Raw genomic sequence first — 27099 nt, forward strand, 5'->3', positions numbered from 1 at the left:
CACTCATAACTCCCTGTATAGCAGGGTGATTATTCCCACTGTACAGATGGGAAACTGAGAGCTGGAGGCTGTGTCTACACTGCATCGTGAAGCCGGGCCTGGGGGACCCGGGCTTGTGGTCTGTGTTTCCAACGCTGTGCTTGCATTGTAAACCTGGGCTTGCACTTGCTGGCCCCGGATCTCGCAGCCGTGCTAACAAGTCCGTACTGCACTACGCAGGCCTTCTGATTCGAGGCTGAGGCTTGAGCTCTGTCCACACTGCAACAGCTGTGAGACACATAAACCCCTCTGCATTGAATCCAGCTCCTGGATGAGTGGGTGTCACGGAGTCCCCAGGCGATGCTCTGGAACTGCTCCCAACAAAGCCAGTCAGGACTTTGGGGAGCCTCCTCTCCCTTGGAGCAGACTTGTTCAGGGCAAGAAGCTTCCACGTCTTCACCTCCTGGGTCTGACCTTGGAGCATTCAGCATCCTCTGCCCTCCGTGCGCTTCCCACAGCGAGTCCACCCCAGCGGGGTCCTAGGGAAGCCACAGGGTCCGGCACCCCCACTTCACAGTCAGACGTGACTCTTAGCCAGCCAGTAACACAGAGGTTTATTCGATGACAGGAACACGGTCTAAAACAGAGCTTGTAGGTACAGAGAACAGGACTCCTCAGCCAGGTCCATTCTGGGGTCCAGTGAGCCAGACACCCATGTCTGCCCTCACTTCCCGTCCCAAGCCAGCCCCAAACTGAAACCCCGTCCAGCCCCTCCTTTCTGGCCTTTGTCTCTTTCCCGGGCCAGGAGTCACCTGATCTCTCTGTTCACCTTTAGCCATCCCCTTGCACGGGGGAAGGGCCCCGGCCATTTGTTGCCAGGAGACAGAGGGTCGGCCATTTATGCACCCTGGAGACTTAAGAAATGCATAGGGGAAACTGAGGCACCCACACAGTATTCAGAGGAAACATTAAGAACAGTCCCACTTTGTCACAGTGGGTGGGTCAGTTTCTGTAGCCTGCAATGTGCAGGAGGTCAGACTAGATAATCGTGATGGTCCCTTCTGAGCTTGGAGTCTATGAGTTTCAGGACTACCTCTCTGAAGTCACATTTCTGGTATACACAGACAACAACCCATTGATGTCTGTGCTAACAGCAGCTGAACTTCGTGCCACGTGACACCGCTGTCTCTCTGTATTGTCCACCTGTGACTTCAGTCTTCATTCCTGGCCTGGCCTGAAAAGCACTGATGTCCTGTGTTGGGAATGTAAGGTGGGAAACTGAGTCATAAATCCACCCAATTTACGCTTAATCAATTTTCACCTTTATTTATAAGTGTTTAGGAGAATTATTGTCACGTATTGTGTCTGCACATATATTTATGCCAGATAATAAACAGATAAGATGGAACAGGTGGGGGCCCAAGTTACCAAATTTCAGAGTACCAGGAAGTTCTCTTGTACTTTGCGATGGTTATTGCGGCTTTTGACCCCTGGTCTGGTCCTTCAGTCTCATTCCTTCAGTTTCTGGTCTGGCGTTTCTCCAATCTGAGCCTCTCCATCACTTAGAGTCTTAACATTTCCACATAACACATTTATTAACTTTTTCTCCAACCAGCATTAAGCATTTGTCTTTATGTAACCTGTGAAATATGCCTGGGCAAGCTTCAATTTACACAGCATTCGCTGTTTATGCCTTGCCCTTATTTCTGCCCATAGAAGGAGCAGTAACATTTAAGCAAATCGATGTAAGAGAAAAAAATTAGCAAGACAACATTCATGCCAGGCACAGTTGGGCTAAGGCCCTGGCCTAAATGTCACCTCATCCAAATTCATTCACTATCCATAATTATCAATTACGAAAGTGGAACTAACAAAGCCCTTAAGTTACCGTTTAACAATTCTTCATCTTTATATTTGTGTCACCATTCAGTATATCTGTATCATCAAAACCCTCAATCTTATTTGCGGGGTGAGGGGAGAGGGTGAAAGAGCACCGGGACAGTAAAGTGCCACTATTTCATTTTCTTCAAAAATGGGTTTTCAAGAAACTGCCAGACTACTCAAAACCCACCATTGTGCTTGTGAATCATTTTTTTAAAAAGCTTCAGCGGTAGTTTTGCACGTTGCATTTTGAGGGATGCTCTTTACTTTAAGTATCAGAGGGGTAGCCGTGTTAGTCTGGATCTGTAAAAGCAGCAAAGAGTCTTGTGGCACCTTGTAGACTAACAGACGTTTTGGAGCATGAGCTTTCGTGGGTGAATACCCACTTCATCGGATGCATGTAATGGAAATTTCCAGGGGCAGGTATGGAAATTTCCACTACATGCATCTGACGAAGTGGGTATTCACCCACGAAAGCTCATGCTCCAAAACGTCTGTTAGTCTATAAGGTACCATAGGACTCTTTGCTGTCTTTACTTTAAGACATTCATGGTCATTGGTCTCCAACATCTGTCTTGATGCCCTTCACCAGGACAGGACCAGGTACCTGACTCCTGGAAGACTATTCCTGCACCTGAAGTAAAGGGTATGTGCCATCCACAGGGTCCAACTAACAGCTGCCAACCCAGAGCGGTGGACCAGTTAGGAGCCCCTCCAGAAACGATCTTCACCTCCTACGCCTGCTTCACCAATTTGGATGTGACTTCTCTACCGCAGCAGAACAAATTAGAAGGTACAGACCCCAGTGTAAGGGATTTCACTTCTGCCCTGGACAAGGGAAGGCTGGAGTTATTGGAGAAGTCTTCTCAGCTAGATGCACCTCTGTTCTTATGGGAGTAAACTTACCCAGAGAAGCAACTTGCTGCCTCATGTAAGTCAGGGGTCCCAAGCCCTGCAGAAAGTTAGGTTTAGGAAGATCCCTTTTTCCCATGAAGACCTGGGTCTCCTGGGAGAGGACAAGACACTTGACTTAGTGAACTCATGTGGCACATCGTGTAGAGAAGCATTGCAAAGCTTGTTCATGGCACATGCAGAGGAAAACGTTACCCAAAACATCTGCCCTTTGGTCAACATTATCAGCCGTGGAACCACTGGATCTTGTCTGTATGGACTTCCTGAGCTTGGCGGATGATGGTGACAATACTGGACACATACTAATGGTGACAGATCTCAGACCTTTCCCACCAAGGAGCAGAGAGCAACCACCGGTGCAAAAGGATTGTGGGAAAAGGACTTTGTTCTCTATGGCCTGCTCTGTAGCATCCTCCCAGCTCCAGGGAGAGATTTCAAGAGCCACCTTGCCAAGGAGCTACTGCAGATGGCTAGTGGAGAGGAAATCCTGAACCACTTCCAACAGCCCTCTAGGACACTTATAGCCAGAGAGGTTTAATCGGGCACTTTGCACCTTGATTAAAACATCCAAATGGAGCCAGCATGTCAGATTTGTAGTTTATTCCTAGACTTGCCCAAGGAACGAATCCATGGGGTAGTCCCCTGGCGATGTGAGGTTTGGAAGAGAGGCTAGACAGGCTGTGGATGCGTGCTTTGCAGCATCTGCTGATGGCGCTTGCCCTGAAACCGACCTCCAGTGTGTCACCCAGCTGAGAGCGCGATTGAGAGAAGCAACTGAAGCCGTAAGGAAAAGCAGAGTCTAACCAAGCCGGATAGGATAGGGGCCTGAGAGATCCAGCCCTCCAGCCCGGAAACCGAATCTTGATACAGAACATTGGTCTCCAGAGAAAGCATAAAACTGCAGACCCTTGGAAAGCTAAACCTACGTCATAGACGTTGCCAGGCCTTCCAGCCTGGGGAGGGCCGAGCAAGGTTCTCCACAGACGCCAGAGGTTGCCTGTTGGACAGCTTGTCCCCAGCACTACGACTGTGGTACTGGCACCTCTCCCAAGGCGTCCCACAGTCACGAGTGCCATCTCCTGATACAGCTCACCCCGGTAACACCCGAGGAAGAACCTGGCACTGCTGGCAGTGACTGCGAGCACGGTTTCCCCATACTGAAGATTAGTCTATGAATGCATCGCTTTTTTGGTGTTCCGGTGGGATGAGCCCCGGGGGGCGTCTGAAACCGCAGATCCAGAAGATCCCCCAATACCTGACCAGTCCATCCTGGATGCCCTGAACGCTTCATTCCACTGAGGAATCCAGAGGCAGCAGCAGTGGATAGAGAGGAGAAGGGAGAAGTTGTGCACCAAGGCCCGGAGCTTGGGGTGGGGAGCACATGCCCTGCTGCTACAGAAGAGCCATCACCACCTGGGCGCTCTGGTCCGGAGATGAAGTCTGCCATCTGTATAACCCTCGACCGTGTCTTCTCTGGCATGCCTCTCCGTGTGATCCACACGTGGGTGCCCAGAGCAGGCTGCCCGGTACTGGTTAGCCTCATGTTGTCCTCCAGTTTGTGCAGGGCGCTGGATTTCAATGTGTTCATTCCGTTTGTTATTAGATTGCCAGCAGTCAGCCTTAGAGAGCCGTGTTTGGAATCAGTTAGCAGGAGCCTGGGCTCCACGGCCTCGCTTGGCTGTATTCTGTAGCACTTCCTGTTCACCCTGAAGTGTGTGATGGGGATACCCAGTTTCCTAGCCAGCGGCAGGGTGCAGCCCCCGCCTAGCCCCGCTCCTTGGCATCAGCTCTCAGGGGCTATGCCTAGGGTGACCAGGTGTCCTGATTCTGTAGGGACAGTCACGATATTTGGGGCTTTTTTTTATAGGGGGCTAGTCACACTAGCTCTGGCAACCCAAGCGCAGCGCTGGTGGCCCCTCGGGCTCTGTGCCTTGCCCCCCTCCCACCGTGCTCGCCAATTCCGGGCTGAGGGCACAGAGTTGCAGTCGCTGCTGGGGGCGAACAGGGCAGCTGCGGCGCGGTTTGATCCGGACGAGCAGCGCCCCGGGCCAATGACAAACCGGAGCAGCGCGGCCTCCCCCAGGAAAGGGGGCGGGGGCAGCACCTGCAACGAAAGTGATTTGGAGCAAGAAGCCAGAGAGCGAGCGCAGCGCCCGGGGCTCCCTGCGGCCTAAGGGAGGTCGCCAAGGGCTCCGACACCGCGCTGCGCGGGGCAGGCGGTGAGCAGAATCCGGAGTGAGACCGGATCAGCCCCGGCCCCGGCGCGGTCCAGGCCGGGAGCCCCCTTGGAGTCAGAGGCCCCTGCCGCGCCCGGGGGAGAACAAGCAAGAGACTTGGACACCGGGGGGGGGGGAATGATTGACCCTTGTCTTCCCAAGCCCTGCATCCTGCTCCCAATCAAGTCCCCCCCCTTCTTTCTGCTCGTCCCCTCTGTGCTGGGCTGTGCGCTGCTGTATGATCTGGTCGGATTTCTCTAGGGATTGCCCCCCCCCCCCCCCGCACCTCCCCGCCGTGCACTGACCCAGCGAGCCCTCGCCAGGAAAGGCACATGGGCACCAAAATATATCTATAGCCCAGGGCACCTCCTAGGCAAGGCTGGAGGCCCCTTCCGGCAGTGATGAGGGCAAGCCCAGGTAGGGGTTTTGCCCTGTCCTGGGGATCCTGCTGGCGGGGTCAGATTGCCTGCAGGGGAGCGCCAGGCAGCACTAGCTGTCCCACTAGAGTCGTGCCAGGCTTTGCCCTCAAGTTCTCACCATAGGCCCCATCCTGGGCCACATCCTGCCCTCGGGCTGCCCGAATAACGGCTGCTGGATCAGTGCGCTTGTGTCTTTGGGAAAACAGATCCGAGATCCCCACTCGGCATTTCATGCCTGCAGAGCCCCTGGCTGGATTATCTCAGATCCCCTGGCATCGCACACAGGGCCATGTTTGCCAGTGTCCTGGCATCACACTGCAAACTCCCTGGCCAATCCAACACCTGGCTTACGCAACTGTCCTTGGAACGTCCGTGCATGGGATGGTTGGGGGGTGTCCGAAGCCTGGACTGTCACCGGGTGGAATCTGGGTCCTACTTTCCATTCAGATTCCACTTATAAAGGGTTAATAAAGACTGAACAGAGGCTATCGTGGTGAGTGGCGTGGGCTGCAGATGTTTAAAGCAGCAGTAGAAGGTGCTGCAGCTGGGAGATAAGCAACCTATTGACCCACTGGAGTCTCTAACAATTGACGGTCATTTATCAGCCCTGTATCCATGGAACCTACCGATCAAACGTGAGCAGAATCTGTTACTCAAAAGCCTGTGGCCTCTGTCACTGGCCAACCATTTGGCTACTTGATGACTGATCATAGAATATCAGGGTCGGAAGGGACCTCAGGAGGGATCTAGTCCAACCCCTGCTCAAAGCAGGACCAATCCCCAATGAAATCATCCCAGCCAGGGCTTTATCAAGCCTGACCTTAAAAACCTCTAAGGAAGGAGATTCCACCACCTCCCTAGGGAACCCATTCCAGTGCTTCACCACCCTCCTTGTGAAATAGTGTTTCCTAATATCCAACCCAGACCTCCCACACTGCAGCTTGAGACCATTACTCCTTCTTTTGTTATCTGTCACCACTGAGAACCGTCTAGATCCATCCTCTTTGGAACCCCCTTTCAGGTAGTTGAAAGCAGCTCTCAAATCCCCCCTCATTCTCCTCTTCTGCAGACTAAATAAGCCCAGTTTCCTCAGCCTCTTGTCATAAGTCATCTGCTCCAGCCCCCTAATCATTTTTGTTGCCCTCCGCTGGACTCTTTCCAATTTTTCCACATCCTTCTTGTAGTGTGGGGCCCAAAACTGGACACAGTACTCCAGATGAGGCCTCACCAATGTCAAATAGAGGGGAATGACCACGTCCCTCATTCTGCTGGCAGTGTTCCTACTTATACAGCCCAAAATGCCATTAACCTTCTTGGCAACAAGGGCACACTGTTGACTCATATCCAGCTGTAATCCCCACGTCCTTTTCTGCAGAACTGCTGCCAAGCCATTCGATCCCTAGTCTGTAGCAGTGCATGTGATTCTTCCGTCCTAAGTGCAGGACTCTGCACTTGTCCTTGTTGAACCTCATCAGATTTCTTTTGGCCCAATCCTCTAATTTGTCTAGGTCCCTCTGACTGATTAGGGGCTGTCTCCTCTTTCTGGCATGACCTGACTCTTGTCATGATGTGACCTCCTTTGGAACAAAGTGTGATGAAATATACGAAGAACCGTAGCGTGAAACTCCCTTTTAATGCAGTAGAATGACACCCCCGTTGTCCCACGGTACTGAAATGTACCAGCTGGGATTCCAGCTTAGGGCATAGCCGGTCCGGCTCCTGTTTGATCTCTGGCCCGACTCCCCTGGATGTTAATGGTAGCAGGATTGGAGCCCCGATTGAAAATGCCACCTCTGTCGCCAGACTCCTGTCTGTGTCCGGCTGCAGAGAGGAGGGTTTAAAGGGCTCCTGCCTCTCGTTACATGAAGCCGGTGGAAGGGATTTGGGACCATTCGTACCAGAGTTCCTGTTAGCTGGCTCCAAGGCCATCTCTCCCAACCTGTACTCGCTGGCTGTGATGTTACAGAATTGCTGCCTCTGCGCTCCATGTAGAGATCACTCGATCTGAACCCTGGAAGGACTTGGGGAGAGCGATTAGCTATCTGGGGCAAAGATGAATTAGCCAATCCTTGGCATTTAAGATGCTGTAATTGAACTGAGTCTTTGGTTGCCGGGATCTGCCTTGTGTTGAGTCTCTCTTATTGACCTGGCAGAAATATTGCCCTGGGCATCTTGGAAGGAGGGTTCCCATGGGGGATCTGCTCTGAGCTGAACTCCACATGCCGGATCCAGGCAGTGAGCAGAGATCATAACTGCGGGTTTTTTCTCTCTCGTCTCCAGGTGCAGAGAGAGACAGCCTGAACCTTATGGAAGCATCATGTCATACCCCTGCGATCCCCCTCCCTACATTGATAAGAACCCCCTCATCCCGCTGCAGCCTGAGGACTACTCACAGCTGGGACCTCTGCTGTGGAGTACCTGCAGCCTCCGGGGTATCCGCAGCCAGGAGGCAATTCTGGGGCCTCCGTGCAACCTTCAGCCTGTGCTGGGGGCTACCTGGTGCCCGGAGGATATGCACCCTCGGCAGGCTATCCACAGCCAAAGGGCCCAGAGGCCCCCCGGCCAGTGCTTCCCACGCACTTAGGTAAGTTGAGCATTCACAATAGGATGCATCTTGTTGGGACGCTGCACAGAAACCCACTGAGCTTAGAGGGCTGCAGAGACCAGCTTGCAGCTTCTGAGACCAGAGCAAACCCCCTGGGCCATCAATGTGCTGAAAGAGACAAGGGTCCACCCGGGTTTCAGTCATTCTTGGTCCCATTCTGCATGGAGGCAGGTCACCCCAGGGGCTGGATCAAAAAGAGTAACAAGAGGCAGGATTCTGCTCTCAGGGGAGGGGCCCAGACGGGCCGTCAGGGTGGCAGTGCCCATGTGGGACCAGAGGAGTGAGGAGTGCAGGGCAGAGGAGACGGTGGGGTGAGGGGAAGGGGTCTCTGGAAGGGCAGGGTAATGGATACGGTGACGGGCTCTGCAGGACCTGGTGTGAGTGGGGATGTGGGGGGATTTCCTTGACCCCCTGGGACAGATGGGCTCCGCTTTGTCACTCACCCAGATCTGATAGAGAGGAGACATCCTGGTAAATGGCAAAATATTTCAGTCTTCAGTCCTGCCGCGTCAAAGCTTACTCCTGGGGGAATTCTGAGCCAAAAAAATAAAAATTCTGTACACAATATTTTAAAATTCGGTATATTTTATTTGTCAAAGTAATACAGTACGATCACGCCAATTTCAATTATTTTGGTCATTTATTTCAAAATCCCTGTCAACAAGTATGTGTGTAACAATACAGATGACAAAAAAGATTCAAGAAATGTTTTTTGACAAATAGATTCCTTCCTAGGCTTATTAATACAGAATTTGGAGTAATAATTCATTTAAATTACAACACACAACTGTATTTCCTGCCCCCGTCAGAAGCATTGCAAAGACTTGGGGGAGTCAGGGTAATGGAGGGGCTGAGGGAGAGGGAAGGAGCCTGGGAGTGAACTTGGAGGGTTGTTGAGTGTGAGTGGGAGAAGTATAGGCAGGGTCTTTTTGTGGGGCAGGGGGATTGTTAGGGAGTTGGGGAACCTCCCCCATGCAGACTCTGCCTGATCTCTAACCTCTCCCATTCAGTCAGGTGCATCTACCCATCCCCATGTGTCCTTGTACCCCCACACCTTTGTCCCCATGTGTTCCTACTCCCCCACTTCCATTCAGCCCCTGCCCAAGTCTGTCCCCCTTGACTCGCCCTTCTGAACCCCAGTCTGTGTGATTTCCCCCAGCAGCCCTGGGTGCCCCGCTCTGTCTGTGTCCCACCCACATCCTGTGCCTATTCACCTGGCCCTACGGGCAGGGCACTGTAAGGAACGCAGCCTCTCCTCCCTATCGGCTGTTGGCTGCTACAGCCGGTGGGCCGGCTGCCCTCTTTTCTGCTGCCCCTAGTGGGCGAAAGGCTTAACGGCAGCGCCTCTCTGGCAGAATGTATTTTCTGGGGAGGAAAACAAAATCTGTCGGGGACATGAATGCTGCGTGTGAGCAGCGGCACAGATTTCCTCCAGGAGTAAAATCTGGGCTGAGCTTGGCACCAGCCAGGCCCGACAGCCAGCTGCAGTGTCAGATCACCTCGACCCATGGATTTGGGAGCTGGCAAGACCGTGGAGCAGCCTCTGATACTGCAGGGTTTGGGAGAGGGAATTGAGGAAACACCCCCAAGCTGCTGGGGGATAATCCGGGGACAATGGCCACTGTGCAGAGGACAATCTGTTCTGGTCCCCTCCCCTACCCAAGGGTCCCGACTGTGCCCTGTTGTGACGGGGCAGCCACAGCCTGACCCCTTACTGGCTGCACAGAAATGGTCTCAGCCAGAAGGAGGTGGGGTCTGATGGGGGAGGGGAGGACACCCTGAAACACTTGACTGACAGGCCGAGCCCAGAGGGGACAGGGAAAGGATATGGTGCCGCTAGAGAGGGGGGACGGTTACTTCCCTGCGCCTTGTGCCAGATGCACCCCAGGCCTCACCCAGCCACGTAGCAGGTTGGCGTCTTCTGTCTGGGTCCATCCCTCTCAGCCATGCTGTCAGCGAGACACTTTCTGGGGATGAGGGGCTGTTGGGCTGGGACGTCCCATGGGGCAGCCCGCTTGTGGGGAGAGGCGGTCGAGGAGGGACCCCGGACATCTGCCAGGTCAGCAGGGACCCAGGAGAGCCGATGCCGCGCAGCCATGCCAGCTTTCAGGCGCTGAAGTCTCAGCGCTCCCCTTCTGTTCTTCCAGGGGACACCGGTCTCCCCACAGGGAACAGCTACATTGTCACCAGCTTGAGGGATGACGTCGTCAGGACTGTTGACTGGGACGACAAGAGAGTGCGACACACCTTCATCTGTAAGGTAACTCGAGCTCCCGGGGTGCACGGTGGGGAGCCTGGGGCTGGGAGGTGTGGGGTGGTGCTCCCTCCAGACTCTGGTCCCCAGGAACAGGCTGCGGCCATGTCATGGTATTCTATCCCCAATCTGAACCTTAGGGTCCAAAAAATTGGGGTACCAGCATGAATTCCTCTAAGCTTAATTACCTGCTTAGATCTGATACGCTGCCACCAACCAGGAATTCCAGTGCCTGGTACACTCAGGTCCCCCCAAAACCTTGCCCGGGGACCCCCAAGACCCAGACCCTCTGGATCTTAACACAAGGAAAGTAAACCCTTTCCCTCACCATTGCATCTCCCAGACTTCCCCTCCCTGGGTTCCCCTGGAAGATACCGTGATTCAAACTCCTTAAATCACAACACAGAGAAATCAGGTTGGTCCCCCCCTCTTCTCTCCCCCTCCCAGGCTTTCCCTCCCTGGGTTATCCTGGAGAGATAGACAGATTCACGCTCTGTGAATCTAAAACAAAGGGATTCCACCCTTCCCCTCCCTTCTCCTTCCCTGGTAAGTATAGACTCAATTCCCTTGAGCCTCAACAAGGGGAAAAAATCAAACAGGTCTTAAAAAGCAAAACTTTTAATAAAAAGAAAGGGAAAAAAAAGTAAAAGTTGTCTCTGTAATTTAGATGGTAAAAGTTACAGGGTCTTTCAGCTTATAGACACTAGAGAGAAACCCCCCCCCCAGCAAAATACAATTTAAAATACTTCCAGCAAACTACACATTTGCAAATACAGAAAACAATCAAAAGACTATAACCGCCTTTCCTACTTAATACTCACTATTCTGAATAGATAAGAGACTGTAGCAGGGAGATTGGCAAGAAACCTGGTTGCACGTCTAGTCCCTTTCAGGACCCAGAGAGAACAAAGCAAAACCCAAAAAACACAAACAAAGGCTTCCCTCCACCAAGATTTGAAAGTATCTTGTTTTCTGATTGGTCCTCTGGTCAGGTGTTTTTGGTTCCCTGTTTGTTAACCCTTTACAGGTAAGAGAGACATTAACCCTTAGCTATCTGTTTATGACAGGCCGGTGGGGCGAGCATGGTACCTGGGTACCAGTGTGGGGCCGAGGGCCTGTGGCTGTTGTGTCTGTGTGGCGAGGCCAGCGGCTGGGGCAGTGTCAGGCTCCCATGGCTGCAGGGCCCCCCTAGTGCTGGCGGGGGCTGGGGGCACGGCACTGGGCTGGGGAGGGAGCTGGGACTGGAGTGGCCTGGGCTACAGAGCCCTCCCCACGCTGTCCAGGCTAACAGGACACCCGGAGCCCATTGGATGGGAGCCTTGGTAGGAGCTACCCACCCTGGGGACTATGAGGGGCTGGATCTCCACAGCCCATCCAGTCCCTGGCGCCCTGACCAGCTACTGTTTGGGGCGTGGCAGGGGCTGGATCTCCACTGCCCACCCAGTCCCTGGCACCCCAGCCAGCTGCCATTGGGGCATGGCAGGGGCTGACACTGAGTCCATCAGAAGCGGGAGTGAGAGCCAGCAGCTCCATCCCACCTGGGGTGCTGGGCAGCTGGGGGCAGTGACATCTCGGGGTCGCCTTGGCGTGTCTGTGCAGGGAGCCGGGCCGGTGCCCACAGGTGACCCCTCTGTGCCAGTCTGTGCCCTGCAGGGAGCAGGGCCAGTGCCCATAGGTAACCCCTCCTGCCTGCTGTGCTCAGTGGGGGAGCAGGGCCAGTGACCGGGGGTGACCCCTCTGTGCCTGTCTGTGCCCTGTGGGGGAGCAGGGCCGGTGCCCCGGGGTGACCCCTCTGTGCCTGTCTGTGCCCTGTGGGGGAGCAAGGCCAGTGCCCGGGGGTGACCCCTCTGTGCTTGTCTCTTTCAGGTCTACACCATCATCTCAGTCCAGCTGCTGGTGACCGTGGGCATCATCGCCGTGTTCACCTTCATGTGAGTCTCACCTTGTCCTGAGCCCTGCCCTCGCCGCCAGCTCCCAGCAGCTGCTGTCCCAGGGCTGGTCCCTGCTCCACGAGGCCCCAGGAGCTGGGAATTCCCAGGGACTTTCCGTAGGAACGAAGAGGCTGCCCCCCAATGCCCCGTCCCCCTGCTGAGGGGAGGGGCCAGAGTCTCGCTGGGGTATGGAGGAGACGGGCACTGTCTCACAAGGGACAGGGAGCCCCACCCCGGGGCTGTTTAAAGCCGGTCTGGGTGCAGTCCTGTGGGATGGGCTGTGGGGGGTGACCCTGCCCTGTCATGGCAGGCGTCTGGATGGATCCTGGCGAGTCTGTCTGGGGAGCAGGGCACAGAGTGGGGCAGGTTCCTTGCTCCTGGGCTGGGGCCCCCACAGATGGTCTGCGCTGTGCGGGGGGGCAGGCAGCGGCTTGGGGGTGATGATGAGCAGGGAGCATCAAGCTTCCCAGCCTTCCCTTAGGTCAGTCTGCTGCTCGCCAGGGCCCACGCTGTGAACATTGGGGGTGGAGACCGCAGGGGAGCAGAGAAGGGGCCACGTGGTGACGGATGTAGCCAGGAACCGATCTCACGCTCTTCTCCTTCCTCGCAGCTCCCCCGTCCGAGCCTTTGTACAGAGGAACGTTGCTGTGTTCTACTCCTCTTAGTAAGTATCACTCAGCCCTTGGGCAGAGCTGCCAGTGTCAACTCCCCTCCCTGCTCATCCCGGCCCCCCTGCCCTGTTGGCTGGGCCCCTGTGCTGCCACGTGAGACCTGGCAGAGTCACCGCCGCTCCCTGCTGAGTGCCACAAGGTGCTGGTGCCCCATGCCAGAGGCAGAGGGTGCTGTGTGGGGTGGCACGGGGAGGGAGAGGGGTAGTTAATCACTTTCTCTAGGGAAAAAAACCAGGAAATCAAATGCAAAAACTCTGCTAATGCAGCGTTACTGCTGAGAATGTCACTGTATCAGGGAAGGTTATGAAACTGCAGGTCCACTAGCAAGGATTTTTAATGAATATGTCAAATTGGGGGTGTACCAGGTGACTGGAGAATAAGAGAGGGAAAAAGTGATTCAGACACCCACGGGCCCATGAGTCTGAGCTCAGTTGTAGACAAGGTTTGAGACCAAATTTTGAAGGAAAGACTTATCAGAGGTAGATGGGATAAAGTGCAGTGGGCTCGCCACAGGTAGATCGTGCCAGGTAAACCTGGCCTCTTTTTCTTAACTGATTCTCTAGACAGGGAAATGTGGTAGCTCTGTCTATCTGGATTTCAGTGAAGTGTTTGATACAGGACCATGTGGAAAATCATCGGTGAAAATGACACCGTGAGGACTCATACTGGAATTGGAAGGCAGCTCAGGAACTGGCTACAGAGCAGCTGATAATGGGTTATGCTGAAAGGTCAGCGGGAGGTGACTAGTACTATTCCTCAGCGATCGGTCTCGCAATCAATCTAACTTAATATTTTCATTGGCGGCTTTGGCCGAAAAAGTAGGAGTGTTCTAATGAAATTTGCTGGTGACAAACATTGGGAGGCATTGTCAGTACAGAGGAGGATCGAAATATCATCCAGGAAGAATTGGTTGGCCAACAGATTGGAGACATAGAAATGGGTCACGCGTTTAGAGTATACTAAGAATTTCTGCTCTAAGCTGGGGGCTCATCAGTTGGGAGCAGCGGAGGAGGGGAAAGACCTGGGGTGTTCGTTGACTGTGGAATGACTATGAGCTACCGATGGGTCGTAGCCATGACCACAGGCGAGTGTGATCCCAGGGTGTATCGTGTGAGGCCTGTCCAAGAGAGAGAAGTATTAATGTCCTGATCGAAGGCACTGTTAAGGCCTCATCTGGATACTGCGTACTGCTGTGGATACCCATATTCAGGAAGAATGAATTCAAACTGGAGCAGGTGCAGAGAAGAGCTGCTAGGATGATCAGGGGAACGGAGGATCTGTGTTATGGGATGAGTGTTGAAGAGCTTGGCTCATTTAGCCCAGCAAACGAGGGCTGAGAGGGGAGCTAATTGCTGTCTATAAATACATTATGGGGGAAGGCATTAGGGCTGGGAAGATGTGACAGGGCTGCCTGCGATAGCAGAGACAGGACTGAATGGCCCCGGAGGTCCCTTCTAGTCATCTGATCTTGAGTTAAGACATGCAGAGGGAGTGAGATCTAGTGGCTGGAGCATGAGCCTGCTGGTGAGGAGTTGTCTGCTAATACTAGCTCTGCCACTGACCCACCGTGTGAGCTCAGCTGCTTCTATGTGCCTCAGTTTCCCCTCTGTGCCAGGGGGATAACGCATCCCTATTCCCGAGGCGCGATGGGAAACATGAGGAAAGTTTGTCGGGTGCTTTGAGATCCCCAGGTGCACGCGAAGGCAACACACAGCAGAAGGCCAGCAGGAGAGAGCTAGTGGCTGGAGGTGCCAGGAATTGGAAAGGCCTGACTCTGTGGGTGTGAAACCTCTGCCCTTCTGCTGCCCTGCACGAAGATCCAACCGGCCCCGGCTCCAGGTGGGCAGCAGGGCTGGGAAGGGTCCCAACCTCTGTCTCTCTCTCTCCCCAGCGCCGTGTTCCTTGTCACGTACCTGGTGCTGGCCTGCTGCCAGGGCCCCAGGTAAGTGTTCTCAATCGCTGGGGATCAGAGAGGGCAGCCCCTCCCTCCAAGCCCGCGCCCCGGCTCAGAGTCCCCCGGGCACTGGGAAGCGGATTGGGGGGGAGTGACTGAGGCAGGGGGCCAATGACACGAGGCTGCCCCCCAGGGTCGATTCCCATCCATCCGGGACTGACGCCTGCCCTGACTCGGGGGTTGGTTTTCACGGGGACCCCCCCCCGTGCCCTGAAGTGTCATTGGGCCAAAGTGGTGCCCTTGCGCCAGGCAACATCACGCTGAGCTCACCCCAGAAACCCCGATCCCCCCGGGTCCCCCCAGCCTGCGGCGCAGCGCCCTGGGCTCTGACTACCTGCACCCTGACCTGTGTGTTCCCTGACTTCCCCCAGGAGACGCTTCCCCTGGAACCTCATCCTGCTGAGTGTCTTTGTAAGTGGGGCTGTGGGGCTGGGTTGTCCCGGGGGGGCAGTGATTCTGGGGGGGGGGCCCCAGGGTGGGAGGGGACCCTTTGGGGAGGAGAGGGATGGGACTGAGGGAAGGCTTTGATGGCTGAACACTGGTTAGGATGGGGCTGGGGTCACATGGGAGACAGAAATGGGGGGTCTGTGTGTTTCATGGCCTGCCTCCTACCTCAGGGTCACACCTGTGACTAAAACACACCCCTCAGGCCATGTGCCCCTCAGTGCCTCCTGCTTTGAACCCCCACGTCTCCGTGGGGACCCGGGAAGGCGACACGATGCTTTGATCCCTCGCTGGGCCTGGCTCCACAGCTAATCGCCCCCTTTCCTTTCGTTTGCTGCAGACGCTGGCCATGGCCTTCATGACGGGAACCATCGCCAGGTACCGCGGTGCTGGGGAAACCCCCTCTGAGCCCCTTCCCGCCTTCGCCTTCCCCAAGTTTGCCTGCCGCCCGAAGGGGAGAGGTGTGAAGCACACGCCCAGCAGGCTCCTAACATCACCAGGAATAGAGAGAACCCCCCTCGCTTAAAATAAACAGAGAAGTTTTTGGTAGTAAATTAGTCTCAGAAAGGCCCTTGGATTCTAATCCCAGAACAGCCCCATCTGCAGACTTGAAATTGATCACAAAGATCCAGATCAAATTGGGTTTTTCCTCTGTTACCTGCCAAGACCCCAGCTCAGTGTCTCCCCTCGCAAACCCCTGACTTACCTCCCTACCGGGTGACCTGGATAAAAGTCTGGAGGCTGGGGGTGGATATGGGAAGTTGCAAGAGGCCATTGGAGAAGCAAGAGGGAAAACAGTGGGATAATCTGCCACACGTCTTAGCTGTTTGTACACTAATGCAAAGGGTGTGGTGCCTCAAGAGGCAGACCCGAAAGTCTAGGCACACAAACAGAATTATGACTGAACTGGCATCCCAGAGTTTTGGTGGGATAACTCATATGGTGGGGCTCTTGGTAGAGGGGACTTCTTCATCAGCCAGCGGGGAAAAAAGTGAGGAGGTATTACACTGTGTATTGAGAATGCACACACTAGTTCTGAGGTCCAGAAAGAGGAGGTGAGAGGCATTCTCGTTGAAAGTCTCTGGGGGAAGATGCCAGGGGGAAAAACATGGGTGACGTCAGAGGAGGGGTCTACTGCAGGCCCCCAAATCAGAAGGAGGAGGTGGAGGATACATTTTTACAACAAAGAAAGACATAGCCCAAGCCCAGGCCGCGGTGATAAGAGGGACTTTACCTATCCAGACATCTGGTGGAACAACAATACAGCAGGACATTGGCTGTCCAGCCGGTTCTTAGAATAGGCTGGGAGCAACGTTTTGTTCCAGATGGCGGAGGAGATCACTAGGGAGCAGCTATTTTTGATGTGGGCCTCCCTAACAGGGAGGAATAAATTGAGAACCGGGAGGCAAACTGAGGCCTGGTCTACACTGAGGGTGGGGGATCAACCTAAGATACGCAACTTTAGCTATGAGAATAGCGTAGCTGAAGCTGACATATCTCATGGCACGGGGTCGACTGCCGCCACTCCCCCGTTGGCTCCACTTCATCCTCTTGCCGAGCTGGAGTACAGGAGTGACGGCAGAGTGATCGGAAATCGATATATCGCATCTACACTACACGTGATAAATCGATCCCCGATAGATCAATCACTACCCACTGGTAGTGTAGACATAGCGTAAGGGAAGGGAGGAGCCAGAGAAGCAGAATAAGGACAGTGGACTTCAAAAAAGCAGCCGTCAGCAGACTCGACGAACTGGTCGGTGGGGTCCCACGGGAAGGAAATTTAAGGGTAAAAGGGGGCCGGGGGGCTGGCAGTTTCTAAACAGCAAACTCTCCCGCTGCGAAGGAAAGTAGGAAGATGTGTAAAAGACCAGTCTGGCTCCATCAAGATCCCTTTAGCGAGCTGAAGATACCAAAGGAGTCCCACCAAAAGTAGAAACAAAGCCAAATTGCCAAGGAGACGTACAAAGGAACAACACAGGGAGGTAGGGGCAAAATCAGAACGGCTGCAGAACAAAGTGAGTTACACCGAGGACAAGGAAAAGGAAGGAGCGTGTAGGCCCATTACTTAGCGGGGAAGGAGAGCTCTGAACAGATGACCCAGAGGAGGCTGAAGGGCTTAATGTCTCTTTGCTTCAGTCTTCAGTAAAACATTTAACTGTGAACAGATGCTTAGTACGATTAATGTTAACAACACGGGGGCAGGATCTTGGGCCAGGACAGTGAATGAACGGTCGAAAAAATACTGGATGTTCTCAGTTGGCAGGGCCTGATGACTTTCGCCCTAGAATACTGAAGGAACTAGCTGAAGCTGTCTCTGAACCACTGTTAATGACTGTAGTCAAGAGCTCCAGGAAGATGGGTGAGGTCCCAGAGGACTGGAGAAGGGCAAACATTGTACCTGTCTTCACAAAGGGCGAGGAGGAGAACCCAGGGAGTTATCAACTAGTCAGACTAATAATTTGTTCCAGTTTCTTTCGAGGTATTGAATAATCAGTCTGTGGGCACCTAGAGGTTAATGGGGTAATAAGGAGCATGGATTAGTCAAGAACAAATCGTTACAAAATAAACCTAATTTCATTCTTTGACAGGGTAACTAGGTTAGTGGATGGGGCAAGCAGCAGACTCGCGATATGTCTGGACTCTAGTAAAACTGTTGATGCTGTCCCGCGTGACAGTCTCATAAGCAGACATGGGAAATGTGGTCTAGGTGAAATTACTAGAAGGTGGGTTCACACCTGTTTGAAATACTGTCCTCAAAGAGCAGCGTAAGAACAGTCGGACTGTGGAACAGATGCCTCGGGAGGGTGTGGAAGCTCCTTCACTGGAGGTTTTCAAAAGGAGGGTGGACCCACCTGTCTTGAATGAGTTAGAAACAACAAATCCTGCATTTTCACTGGGGGTTAGACTAGAACATGACCCTTGCGTCCCTTCTAACGTTATGATTCTATAATCAATGGTTTGCTTTCAAACTCGGAAGATGTGTTGCGTGGGATCCTGCTGTGGGCTATCCTGGGTCTAGTGCTAGTTAATATTTTCATTCACACTTTGGATGATGGAGTGGAGAAAGCTTATAAAATGTGCAGGTGGCACCAAGCTGGGAGGACAGGATTAGAATTCAAGATGATCTTGAAAAATTGGTCTGAACTCAATTGGAGAAATTTCAGTGAAGACAAGTGTAAAGCTCTGTCATTTAGAAAGGAAAAATCAAACACAGAAATACAACCTGGGGAATAACGGGCGAGGCGGTCGTGCTGCTGAAAGGATCTGGAGGTTCTAGCGGATCACAAATTCAAAGAGTCATTATGACTTGGAAAAGGCAAAACTCATTCTGGAGCGTATTAACAGGAGTGTCGTATGTAAGACACGGGAAGTCATTGGCCTGATCCGCTCGGCACTGGGGAGATCTGAGGAGTCCTGCCTCCAGTTCTGGGCACCACACTGTGAGAAAGGTGTGAACAAACGGGACAGTCTAGAGAAGAGCAACAAAAATAAGAGGTTTAGAAAACCTGCCCTCTGAGGAAAAGTTGAAGGAATTGGGCATGTTTAGTGTGGAGAAGAGACGGCTGCGGCAGGGCATAATAAATAAGCCTTCACCTATGTTCAGGGCTGTTCTAAAGAGAACAGTGTCAATTCTTCACGTCCACTGGGAGACAAAAAGGAATCTACTTTATCTGCAGCATGGGAGATTTAGGTGAGATATCAGGAAACGCTTTCCAACTGGAAGGCTGGTTAAGCCCTGGGACGGGTGGCCGAAGGAGGCGGTGAGATCCCTGTCATTGGAGGTTTTTGGAACAGGTCAGACAAACACCTGTCAGGGATGTCTGGGTTTACTTGGTCCTGCCTCAGCACGGGGATGGACTAGTTAACGTCTCAAGGTCTCTTCCAGGCTGATGTTTCTCTGACTAATGGAAGCAGCAGTACTTCCTGCCTTCCCCGCCACCAAATGTCCCCCGTTCTGTAGTAGCTACATCGCTGACTCTCAGCAGCAGATCTTCTCGCATGGGGCTTGGCAGATAACGGGGAAAGATTTTGTGTGAAGCGGTTGATCACGTCTTTGTTTGCACGTAGAGCTGAGTTTGGATTTGGAATCCTTTTAAAGGAGGGGGAGGGGAAAGCTTTTTAATTTACCTTTGACAATCAGCAACGTGCTCTGGTCATGTTGGATCTTGGGCGGGTCCCTAGAATAGAGGGAGGGTCTGTCCCTGTAGCGGGGCATGGCCAGGCTGAGCCATCACCACCAGTCTGCTTGGCTGTGTCATTGCCAATGCCTAAGGCTGCTGAAACTGGGGCAAACTGAATCTGTCTCCTGGGCCTCTCCCCCTTCTGCCGGCTCTATCTGGTAATTGGAGAGACAAGGTGGGTGTATTTGGGAATGTCTTTTTCAGCGTAGACAGGGAGAATGGAGATGCCCAGTGTCGGTCGCAGGTCTCCACACGCTGTCCCGGCTCTGTCGTGTGGGGGTCGCTAGCCCTGCGGCGGAGGTGGGCTCGGACAGAGAGGAAAACCAGCCCCACCCTGGGGCTAACTTAAGGGATCCCCTGGCTTAGCTCAGCTTGCGGGAGTCACCCTGGAGCCCGGACTCAAGCAGGCGCCTCCTGGGGGCGAGTTGCAGAACTGCAGGCTGCCTGGGATGGCTTTTCTATAGGGCCCATGGGTGCTGTGTTGGAACGCCTGCCGAGTGCCGCCCACGGGATTGCACTGCCGGGGAGTGAGCCCCGGGTCTTGGCTCCCATTTGCACACGGAGGGTGAAGGGGGAAATCATTGAACGGCTTTTAAACTAACCCCCCCCCACCCTTTGTGTGCAGCGTGTATAACACCCGGGCTGTCCTGATCACCATGGTGATCACTGTCAAAGTGGCCATAATTGTCACCGTCTTCTGCTTCCAGACCAAGGTAAGGCTCAACGGGCTCCCTGCCCATCCGGGGCAGCGGGGAGGGGAGGAGTCAGGGGATTTCCCCTCCTGAGGGCCCCCCAGCATAGGCTGGGACAGGGTTCGAGGCGATGCTGCCTCATCCAGAGTGGGGTGCTGGAGCAGAGAGCCCCGTCCCCAGCCTAAGGGGTCCACGCTGCCTGCACCCAGCTCTGGGACTGACAGAGCAGGAACCAAATCTGGATCGCTTGCTGCATCCCAGAGAGAGCTGGGGCAATGACCCTCCGAGGCCAGTGCTTCGGGGTGTCCCCTCCAGCCAGGTGGCCATTCCCAGCGCAGCTCCCACTGGCTGCATCCCAGCTGGGCAGCGCATTGCCCTGCGTGCTGCAGATCCTTACTACCCAGGATGCCTCCCAACATCCGTCCCGTGCCACCCACCCTCGGAGAAGTGCTTCTCCCTTACCATAGGGAAAGGAACTGCAGGCTTCCTTGCTGTTACTTCCGCAGATTATTTCCAGCCTCCTAGCTTTATAAAAATTCTGGCTATTCCCTCACCTTCTAATTAGCTTCATCCAGCCTAAATCTCTCCTCTTTGTATCCTAACTGGAGGATTCTCTGCACCTTGAGGTCTTTAAACCACAATTTGAGGACTTCAATAACTCAGACATAGGTTAGGGGTTTGTTACAGGAGTGGTGGGTGAGATTCTGTGGTCTGCATTGTGCAGGAGGTCAGACTAAATCATCATAATGGCAGGGCCGCCCAGAGGATTCCGGGGGCCTGGGGCCATCAGCGGCAGGCGGCTCCGGTGGACCTCCCGCAGGCGTGCCTATGGAGGGTCCGCTGGTCCTGCGGCTCCGCTGGAGCATCCGCAGCCATGCCTGCGAGAGGTCCACCGAAGCTGCGGGACCAGCAGACCCTCCGCAGCCATGCCTGCGGGAAGTCCACCGGAGCCATGGGACCGGCAAGCAGCAGGGGGGCCCCCCATGCGGCGAAATGTCTAGAGCCGGCCCTATTCGGCGGCGGGGGGCCCTTCCATTCTGGGACCCGCCGCTGAAGTGCCCCGAAGACCCATGGCGGGGGCCCCCTGCCGGCGAATTACCGCCGAAGCGGGACCCGCCGCCAAAGTGCAGCCCGCTCTTCGCGGTAATTCGGCGGCGGGGGGCCCCGGCCGTGGGTCTTCGGGGCACTTCAGTGGCGGGTCCCTGAACGGAAGGGCCCCCCGCCGCCGAATTACCGCCGAAGACTGGGTTGCACTTCGGCAGCAGGTCCCGCTTCGGCGGTAATGCGATGGCGGGGGGTCCTTCCGCCCCGGAGCGGAAGGACTCCCCCGCCAGCGAAGACCAGGAGCGGAAGAAGCTCCAGGGCCCGGCCCCACAAGAGTTTTCTGGGGCCCCCGAGCGAGTGAAGGACCCTGCTCCAGGGGCCCCGAAAAACTGAAAGTGGGGGCCCCTGCGGAGCCCGGGGCCTGGGGCAAATTGCCCCTCTTGCCCCCCCCGGGCGGCCCTGCATAATGGTCCCTTCTAACCTTAAAGTCTATGAGTCTATAAGATCCGATGCAGCCAATCCGCACTGACCTGGGGAGCAGATGTGCCTCAGGCTGCTCCAAGTTATGGCGCCTCCTGCAGGGGAAGCCCAGTGTGACGCAGGGAAGATAAAAAATCTATGGTGTGATGGGGGTTTTAATTAAAAAAAAACCCACAATTTTTAAATGTTAAATTAAATAAAGGTTTATTAATAAACCTATATTTAAAATTAAATTTGAAATTGGCAATGTAAGACCTAAACTTATTCTAATCTATTAAAATCATTTAAATTAAATGCAAAAAAGTAATATTAAACAGCCTGTTTCCTGCCAAGTTTTAAAGAACATCACACCACTGAGCTGGTGGAAGTCACTGGCTAAGCACCTGGAACTAGTTTGTTGAAGGGCTAACCCAGCTTTTGACAGCAGTAGCCTCCTGCAGCTGTAGACAGATCATTTTCTTCATTTCAGTTTATTCAACTAGTTCGGTTCATTCAAAGTTAAGAAACCAGCTGGGGACAGTGAAAAAGCTCATTTTCCTCTTCTAATCTCTGAATAAAAGCCAGGTATGAGAGGACGAGATCTACTAATTCTTAAATCTTGAAGGACACCATGATTAGAAGCAATCAGTTCATTTCACTAACTACAGACAGTACTTCCTTTGTTTAATACATCAGTTAGTTTTGAATGCAAAATGTGTTCTGATCAACTTTTTTTTTAATGTGTCCAGCACCTTGAAGGTAGTTTTATTTAATGACAAAAAAAATCGCAGCTTTTCTATATTTTTATTGTTTGAATTTCCGTCCAAACGGAGCTTGATGCAAATCACAATTTAATCATCATCTGGTAAAAAGTTAAGCTATGTAACTGCTTAAATAGATGTGTATAGATCTAGTGTCTTCTGGTTAGCAAAGAGAAGCACCAAATTTAGTGTAAAGGTTCTATTTCGTTGCAAGTCTACCTGTTTTAATGGTTGCCAACCAATGAGCAACTGTCTTTAGGACAGTAACGACAACATACAAATGCGAATCACAATTACAATCAATGATTTATATCAAGGTTTCCCATTTGTTGATTTAAATCATGGTTAAAATTGGTGATGGACATTGCTTTGATTTAAGTCAGTCCATCCTAGTGCAGTGGGATAGCTGTGTTCCACTGTGCTCTGTGGGTCTCACGGTGACTTATCTCCCTCCCGCTGGCAGGTGGATTGCACATCGTGTACCGGGCTGTTCTGTGTGCTGGGGATCGTTGTCGTTCAGACATCAATAGTCACTGCCATTGTCCTGTACTACAAATATGTGAGTAGTGGCTGCTTCTTGTAACACGTGGACTTGGGGAGACCTATTCAGGAGCAGACTAGGATGTGATACCAAAGCTGCCCTCTGCAGGCCGCATCCATATCTGCAGAACTTAAGCACAATGTTTCCAGCATGGCACATGTGACCTGCCTGAGTATGCAGAGAGCCTGAAGCAATAGCCCTGACACATGGGTGACCTGTCTCATTTACACAGGGGAGATGTTAATTCTGAAACCTAATTATGGCAAATTGGAAAGTCATCACAGGGAGATTTCATCCCTGATCACATTAGGTTCTGGGCAGGGGGTGAATGAAGTTGCCAAAACTTTGTCTCTCGAACGGATCCCACTTCAGCATCTTACCCAAAAGCAAGTCTCTGGCCCTGAGCCAACTGCACTCAGCAACAGCTCATGATCAGCCAGGGATTTTGGCGGGTGTTGTGTTGACAGCAGGAGTATTGCCTGGGAGACTTGGTCCACCTTAAAAGGCAGCTGTGCTGAAGACATGGTGTTTGGGAGGGGTGGATGGCTAAAATCAGATCCTGCAGCTGTACCTCCTTGAGCTCAAACAAGAGAGAGATGCCTAGGAACTTGCCACCTTTCATGTGCTGAGCAGGATTACGCCTGGTTGATGCTTGGATGAGATGCTTCTTAAACATTTTAGAAACCTTATTTACTTTACATACAACAATATTTTAGTTATATGTTATAGACTTATAGAAAGAGACCTTCTAAAAACGATAAAATGTATGACTGGCATGCGAAACCTTAAATCAGAGTGAATAAATGAAGACTTGGCACAGCACTTCTGAAAGGTTGCCGAACCCTGTGATATGCAAACCTAAGAATCCTGACATCCTGTAGTCTCTCAAAAAAAAAAAATTAAAAAAAAAAATCCCCTGGTATGTTTTGCAATAGGTAGGACGTTAGCCAACAGCTGTCATGCTCCTCCCCAAAGTTGGCTGCATTTTGGGGGCGGGCAAAGGAATCTCTGGGGAATATGCTCTGGTTCTGGATAGTTTTTTCTCCAGCTCCAGGCTGATGGGTCGCCTTGCTCGTCTGCACCCTGCAGCCGCCTCTGGCCTCCGAAGACCTGCTCGGAGCAACATGATTCATTCCTCCCCTCTTTCTGCAGGTTCAGTGGGTCCACATGGTGTTCACGGCCATGGCTGCAATTGCCTTCACCCTGGTGAGTAATGTCGCTCGCCCTGTCTCCACCGAGCTGGGAGCCTCCTACGTGGGCTGCTGCTTCAGATGCATTCCTGGGGCGGGTGGGGGGAGAATGGAGGCATGTGAAGCTGAGAATCTGTAGTGGCGTGACTGATGCATTGCCCTGTCTCTGGTCTCCCCAGTTCCTAGCCTACGACACCCAGCTGCTGGTAGGGAACAAGCAGTACGGCCTCAGCCCCGAGGAGTACATCTTCGGTGCCCTGGAGATCTACGTGGACGTCGTCTACACCTTCTTGTTCCTGCTTCGGTTCCTGGGCTGGAAATAGAGCCTCCAGCAGGGCTCCTGGCTGGCACAGCCCGGGGCCGAGGAGCACTCTGGGAAAACCTCACTTCCTTCCTGCTTCTGTTCTTTTCTCCCTCCTTGCCCCAGCGTGTGTCTCCCAGCCAATGGCCTCTGGTTTCCCCCCTTCCCCATGGAGCCCATCGTGGGATTCCCACAATCTGTGCCTAGAGGGGTCGCGGGTGAGACTGTGCCCTGGAAAAGCCCAATAATGAGGCTTCGCCCAGCAATGACGCCAGAGTTGGCAGATCTCTGTCTGCCCCGTTAATGGCTCTGCTGCCCTCTGTGCTCGCACGCGGCCTCCGTCTTTCTTCGCTCTCCGCTGTGCCCCCAGGGGTGTGTCAATGCACTCAGTTCATCCTCATAACGGCCCTTGGAACTCGGTGCCAGGCGAGGCACCTGCCCCCAGACCCACACACACGGCCCTTCTGCCAGCACTAGCTGCTAAGACAAGGGGGCACCTCATATTCCCCAGAAATAGCTGAGAGAGGGCAGTTCTGGACATCACGCTCCACATGATGGGTGCTGAGACAGATCCTCCGCCCTAAGGAGAAGTGAATTCACTTCTCTTATGGTAGCGAGCAGGCAGGTCGAGGCTTCTGTCTATCACCTTTACATAAGCCTGACCGACCCCGCCCTGTGCCTGGCAAGCAGCGTTACTCTGAAATAACTTGCTGGATGGTTTGAGTTACCTGGAGCTGCCTGAGGTCAGGCTTGAGACGTGTCACCACTAGCTGCTGGTCGGACCCAGGTGAGATGCCACAGGGGGAGGGGCAGCACCTTCATCGAATCCAAACCCACTCAGGGGAGAGCAGAAAGACAGGGGCTCGGTCCTTGTGCCGATCCAAACCCCGGTGTGCAAGTTCCTTCTGGCCTGCAGAGCACCCTCCAGTGGCGAGGGGCGGGGGGGCTGCGATTACTGCACGGATCTGATTTTTAAAGGGGGGGGGAGATTTTTTATACGTGTCCTAGACATCAGTGTTTTCCTAGCACAGTTTTTACCTTGTGTCTGAGGGTGGTTTTTTTTTTACAATACAGCAAAAATCTTCAGGGTTAACAATCCTGCTTTTGGTCTCGAGTTTGTTAGTGCCTTAAACTAGCCCTGTGCTAAGTGGTTTTTTAAATCTCCTTCGCTACAGCCTGTGAAGTGTACACAGGAGAGACCCAGGCTGGCTCTTGACAGGTTTCTGTTCTTTCTAATTCAATGTATTTTATCCTTGGTTAAGCAAAGGGCTTTTTACAGCACGGCTTTGTTGTGCATTTGACTAGTCCGGACAGCCAAAGGGCCTTGAAATAACATTGTTTGACATGGGGGGAGGCGAATGGCGCAAGGTGAATTGCAAAGCAGCGAGCTGTGTACATTGCTCATGCTCTCTAGTAAGAGATTCGCTCATTGCAGGCGGAAACAGAACTGGGGCTGCAGGAAGGGGCCACAGGCAGCCTCACCACCCCTACTTCTAGAGGCTGGAACAGGTGCTTTAAATGGGGGCGTCTCTCCCTGCTTCCACCTGGAGGATGGGGCGGAAACACTGCGTTGGAGCCCTCTGGCTCCCCTGGGACAGTGCTGGTGAAGGGGGTGGGGGGCAGCAGCTGAACTCAGAGCTGGTTCCCAGCTCCTCATGGGAAGAGCAGGCTCAGAGCAGGGCGGCTGGATCAGAATCCCCAGGTGAACGCCCTAAAGGGCAGGGTGTAGGGAGGGGAGCTGGGCGTGCAGCCAGCATTAACCCTTTGTGCTCCTTCCACGATGCTAGCGGCTTGGGCCAGCCGTGTTCACTCAGTGCCTTAAATCCCAATGTTCCCGGCAGATGATTTGGGGTCAGCCCAGCACCTGGCAGGGAGTCGTCCCGTACACGGGCAGCCCTCGGGAAGGGAGAACAGCCTGTCCTGGATGCCGGCCTTGGAGGCAGAGCGGCTGGTGAGCAGAGCCCAGCTCTGTCCTGGCTGAGGGTGGGGGCGTTAGCCAGCTGGGGTTAGCTTTGCTATGCAAAGGGCTGTCAGGTGCGCTGCAGAGGTTAGTGGATCGGCTCAACGGCCCCGCTTGAGGACAGACCTAGAGACCCCTTCCTTGGGAGTGCTCTGCAGACCGCCAGCTGGGTTCGGAGTGGTCCCCTGTCCATGCAGCAGGGGCATGAGGAGATGGCTGTATAGTATACGCTGTATTATACTCTAACGCTGCAGCCCGTGGGAGCAGCGCGGTCGGCTCCTGGCACCAAAGAACAGCTTGCACTCAGTAAAGCGACACTTTAATTTTTGAAGCATCCAGGGTCTTTTTATTCTTATTCATTAATGACAGTGACCATGATGCAGGGAAAAGAGGTGGGCATGACCCCCTGGGACCTGAATCCTCCTGGCACAACCAGAGACGATAGGGGCAGCGTAAGCAAAACCCTCTTCATCCCCCACATCCCAAAACATCCCTGCCCTGCAGAAGCCATCTCTAGGTGTGAGGTGGGAGTTCAGTCCTTGTGGCACGCACCATCCCCAGCTGAGGCTGACAACAAGGAGGCCCAGCTGCAGTGATGTGGATTTGGGGTAGGATGTAGACAGCTGCCAACGAGCAAAAGGACTAAAACCCATGATTTCTTGCAGCCACATTCGGGCACTGTGGATCTGGACTTTATTTTA

General features: G+C 53.5%; 1 pseudogene; it reads left to right on the top strand.

Moving 5' to 3' along the window:
* Positions 1 to 1211: 1211 nt before the first annotated feature.
* Positions 1212 to 26687, top strand: LOC127030493 (protein lifeguard 3-like; annotated as a pseudogene).
* The last annotated feature ends 412 nt before the right edge of the window (positions 26688 to 27099 follow it).

Source organism: Gopherus flavomarginatus, chromosome 10 (assembly GCF_025201925.1).
Source record: "Gopherus flavomarginatus isolate rGopFla2 chromosome 10, rGopFla2.mat.asm, whole genome shotgun sequence".
Taxonomy (NCBI): domain Eukaryota; kingdom Metazoa; phylum Chordata; order Testudines; family Testudinidae; genus Gopherus; species Gopherus flavomarginatus.